Genomic DNA, 5,459 nt, shown 5'->3' with positions numbered 1-5,459 from the left:
TGAAGTCAAATTTCATTTAGACTTGTATCTTTTTATTTTGAACTATGTATTTTTTTTATTTTGGTTTGTAGTTGGTTTATGAGTTTGAACTATGTAGTTTGGATTGTTTTGTTTTGGGGAGAACAATGTATAAGATCATTGTAAATTCCTTAATGTTGATGTATTTCAGCTTATGGTTCATCTCATGTGTGGTTAATGTTTATGTTTGCTCACATGCATATATATATATATATATATAATATATTCTTATATATATATATATAATATATATATTATATATATATATATTGATTGTAGTAAGGCAAATTTTTAAAATTCCTTGAGTGGTTCCATTTAAATTATGCTGCCAGTATTTATTGCTTATATATATATTCTATGTAGCTTTTAAATAGGGGGAGAAATCCCTATTTATGTTTCAACTCACTCATGCTTATATGTAGGGGGAACTTTCGCTCTCTTTATATTAATTTTGCCCATTTTATGTTGCAAGGGGGAGTGAGTATATTGTGGTTTTATTATTGTTTTATTTGTTTTATATATCTATTGAGAAATTGTTTGTCATTATCAAAAGGGGGGAGACTGTTAGAACTCATGTTTATGAGTCTATTATCTAATCTTGTTTTGATGATTTAACAAACAATATATAATTGTGTGTTTCCAGTGTTTTGTGTTTATTATATATTCAAGTCGAAGATATCAGAAATGAAGCCAATACAAATCAAGTCAAAGATTCAAGAACAAACTTCATATGCAACTACCTGGGTATATTAGTTTAGAATTTATATATTGTCTGTAAATACTTCAAGCTCATATTACACACACACACATTCTTCGTTTCTATCAAATTGAGTATTCTTAAGCAAATATTGTATTACTGATTTATGGACAAGATAATCTTTGTATACAAGTTTTATTAAGTCTATAAGCGAATTAAAAAGATTTCATAATTTTTTTAAGCCAAAAGTTAAAAATCTAGTGTTTTATATATACACGTATTTGTGAGTTTTTACAAAATGAAGAGATTTCACAAACAGAAAATGATATTTCAAAAATTCCTTTAGTAACATGTTCATTTTTATGTTTATAAACATTTTCCTAAACTTTATATTTTTTAGAATTTATTAATATTTTTAAAGAGGATTCAAATTTTATTTTTACTGCTCAAAAAACCCATGTACACGTTATTAGTCGACTGATGTTTGCTATCAGTCGACCTATGAAACACGATGGAATGTGCATTTTGTTTCTGTTCAGTCAACTGATGAACAATCAGTTGACCGATACAGGTTATCAGTCGACCGATAGCAGATAAGCGGTCTGTAACGGTCAGATCATCAGTCGACTAATGAACAGTATCAGTCGACTGATGATACTGTAATGGCTAGTTTTCAGCTTGCGTGATTTTTAGGTTTTCTGTCTTTTTGCTTGGATTTTCTTAGTTTTTGGGATTTGTTTTATGAACCTATATATACACCATTCCCTCTAAATTCTAAACTAACTAAGAAAAGTCTTAAAACAAGTTTATAAGGGTTTAAGTTTGTTTAAGTGTGGTTTTACAAGTATTTTGCGAAGAAACTTTCACAAGAGAAAGAAGAGATCGATTCTACCGTGTTTGAGCTTCAATTTCATCCATCTCTCTTTCTTGTTTCCAGAGAAAATTTCTCTAAACTCAATTTCTAGCTTTATACATTTATTTGTTGTTTATTCATTTTATTAAGCTAGAATTTATATTGAGTTTAGTTTTGATATTGCTCATTATTCACACACACTACCTATTGAGCTTTTAGTATTTCATACACTATATAATTGGGTTGTGGTGAGTGATACATTGAGTGTGAGTTTAATTAAGTTCTCATCTTGTTAGAGAACAAAATCATTTGTACTTGAGCTTAATTGTGAGATCACGTTGTAATACACAAGTACACCGAGAGGAGTGTGTGGTGAGAGACGGGGTCGATTCTAATAGGAGTGGCGTCGATAGTAAAGCCTAGGGAGAGGTTGTAAATATGAGTACTTGAGGAAGTCGACACGAGCTAGGCCAACATTTAGAGGGTGTATTGTGTGATTGCAATTGTGTAAGTTGTGAAAGTTTTCGGTGAGATAGAAAACCGATTGTGTGAGTTGTAAATATTTTGGGTGAACGTTGGAAACCGATTGTGAGAGTAGAGATTCTCCTCATGAGTGAGGAGTGGAGATGTAGGTCTAGGGTGACTAAACTCCGTGATCATATTGTCTGTTTGAGTTTGTCTTGGTGTATTATTTGTGCTCATTGTTTATTGCTTTTTATATCGCCATAGTCTCATCTTTATATCGCCCTTGTTTTAATTACATGTCCTTGCACATAATTTGTTAAATATCATACTTGCTAGTATATAATTGTTAATAAGTTTTAAATTAGCATTAATAACGGATTAGATTAGCATATACCCTATTCACTCCCCCTCCTCCCCTCTTGGGTAACTTCATTGGAAATGCTTCTTTGTCATGCAAGATGGTAGAAGGGGAATATGTATGTTAGGGTTATTATATAGCCCTTGCATTACATCATCAAGACATGACGAGTACTCTAAATCATTATTTATTGCATAATCGGCAAGTTGCCAGTTACAACTTTCGTCTGAAGATTCGCCACCGTCAAGATCAATTACAAAGGATTCAATGTCGTTTAATACAAGCCCTTCTTTGTAATCGAGCTTGGCTTTCGTATCAGCTTCTTCTACACTATCTGTACCCTGGGCCGATGGTTCAGTATCAAATTCAGCACTATATAGAATGAAGTCGATAAAATAATTTTTCAACCTCTTAAATGGTTGCTTATCCGCGACCACCGTCTTGACCTCACTATTCGTGTCGACATATTTCAGACAATGATAGAGTGTAGAAGGTACTGTAACATTACTATGGATCCAGGATCGACCCAATAGTTATAGGAGGTCTTTGCATGAATCATGTAACACGTGACTTCAGACTACAAATCTCCAAGATGGGACTTCACTCAGATTTTACCTAGTAGCCTAGATCCACTGGTGTTGAATCCATAGATAACAGTCCCTGTGGACACTAACTTGCTGGCAGGAATTCCGAGATGATACATTAATCAGAGTGGCACGACGCTAACTGGGAACTCGGATCGACTTGGATTCAGTTGAAAATGCTTGAGTCGATGTATCTGGTGAAATACAGGGGCCTGTCATTTTTTGAGTTCTTCACTTTCATGTCCTCCTAAGTGGTGATGCAAGGGAACTATTTAGCCGCCAGATTGCAATAGTTAACTGATGGTTCTGGCTCTTTAGGGGATTGCTTAATCTGAGTAAGGAAAACATCAGAATCAGCCAAAGCTTCTTGCAAAGCCTCCCTGGTCTCTTTGGAAAGACACATCAACTCATAAAGAGTGATACTCGCTAGGATGTTGGATAGTTGATCCATAAGATTGAAGCGTCACGGAGTGTTCCAGCTCTCTGATATGTCTCTCGCAATCAGTCGATTGAAATAAGACTGCTTCAGATTTAGAACCTCATTGTGTTGGGGATCCTTTTATTTTGCCTCAGCTTCCTTCTGTTTAGTAGTTGGTTACTGTTGAGGCTTGTCTGTCGGTTTAGTGGGAGCTGAAACCACCCCCAGTTTAGCCAAAGTTTTAGCATTTTGGTCAGAAGCCTCTAGGTATTTGTACCGATATTCATTTCCGCTTCTAGCGGCAAAAGTCATCTCTCCGTTGGCTACAAAGACTTCATGCTCGTCTTCAAAAAGTGAGAGGGTTAGGATACCTTCGTCATCTTTCTCCGGGATTGCTGAGGCAGAACAACAAGACTTTCCCTTACTCTTGGACTTCTTCTTGGAAGAGGATACCAACCATTGTTCATCTTCGAGCAAATCTGGATGAACCCAAAGAATTCCACCATTAATTGTCATATATGGCACAAGCCCCTTCTGGTGTTGCCCATGCGGGTCATCATTAACCATCTTCATCTCCACCTTTGACACAGGATCTGGCTGGAACTACGATAGAAGGACAGAGCACAAACTGATAGATACTACGTTCGCACCCACTTTCTTTCCCTTTGGTTTCGTAGTTATGATGCCGACGTCTACTAAGGCTTGGACTTTGCCTTTAAGGACAAAACACGCCTTGGTGGGATGATGAACCCTTCTGTGATATGTACAGTATTTCAGATCCGTGGTCCTTTTAGCTTCCTCTTTATCTGTGATCGGTGGTAGCTTGATCTTGTTGTTGTCCAAGAGGTACTTGAAGATAGCCGGTACTTCATCTTCCTTGAAAGAGTATTCTTTTGGAAATCTTGGTTTTGATGTTCTTTGCTACCTTTGAGGTTGTTGCACTTGATGCTGCCATTAAAACGATGATTGTTGTAAGGAGTGTTTTGGCTGTCGCTGTGACGTTTGATTTTCATCTGCCGTAGTTACTAGCACCTTCCCTCTAGCACGAGGAATGAAATTTTGTTTCAGATCGTTTGTCATGTGCTGGCCCCTCTCAAGTTTATTTCTCTTGAGGAAGAGTTCAACTTGTTCTCCGCATACTTTCAATTCCTTCCATGTTTTGGATGGCACCACTCCCATAGATTATAATACATCCAAAGAAAGATTGTTGTGATAATTCTGGAGTATAAACTCCTCTGTAATCGGGTCTCAATAATTCATTACCTTATTTAGTGTCATCATCGAAGAAATTGCTGAGAAATAGGCTTTCCATGTCATCCCAGTTATTGATGCTCCCTGGCTTGAGATGTCGGTACCAATTGAAGACGGCCTTGCGAAGGTTGCCATGAATGATCGGACCATCAAGGGTTCATGTCCAGAGATCATACCCAAGTGAGACTTAAAGTATATCAAGTGTTAATTAGATGAGTGTCTCCTATCAAACGGTGTGAAGTTAATTAGATTGAACTTCCCCAAGTATGGAATTGACTCAAACTCTCTCGGGTATGGGCACGGAATGCCGGTCTTCTTTACTTCTTGAGCAGACATCAAATCATTGATTTGCTCTCGAGGTCTTTTATCTTCTTATCCTTGCCTATATCCTTCTTCGGGCAATGTTTAGAAGAGTCAATTGGACCATCCCCAACATTATTATTGTTGGGAGGAGGGTCAACAAAAATATGTTAGTCTACCTCCGCATCATTGTCATTTGAATTAGCTTGAACCAGTGTGGTATTGCGACGATTGGATTCAGCCTGCTGACTAGACTCGGGTAGTTGATGTTGTTGAGCCTGTAGTTTTCTCATCTATTACATGGTCAACTCCATCTCCATCCTCATTTCAGCTCTAATTTCTTCTTTTTGCTTGGCTAGAGCTTCTTGAAGCATCAGAGCTAATTGGTCAGGAGTGATCGTGAACATCTCCCTAGCTTGCCTGATGCTAGACATCGTGTCTTCGGTTACTGATCTTTCGGGGCGCCTTCTTCATCCTCTTAGCTTGAGCAGTCGAAGGTGCTGGTCTCGCCGACC

The sequence above is a fragment of the Asparagus officinalis genome, chromosome 4, assembly GCF_001876935.1.
Source record: "Asparagus officinalis chromosome 4, Aspof.V1, whole genome shotgun sequence".
Taxonomy (NCBI): Eukaryota; Viridiplantae; Streptophyta; class Magnoliopsida; order Asparagales; family Asparagaceae; genus Asparagus; species Asparagus officinalis.
This window is presented reverse-complemented; position numbering follows the sequence as displayed.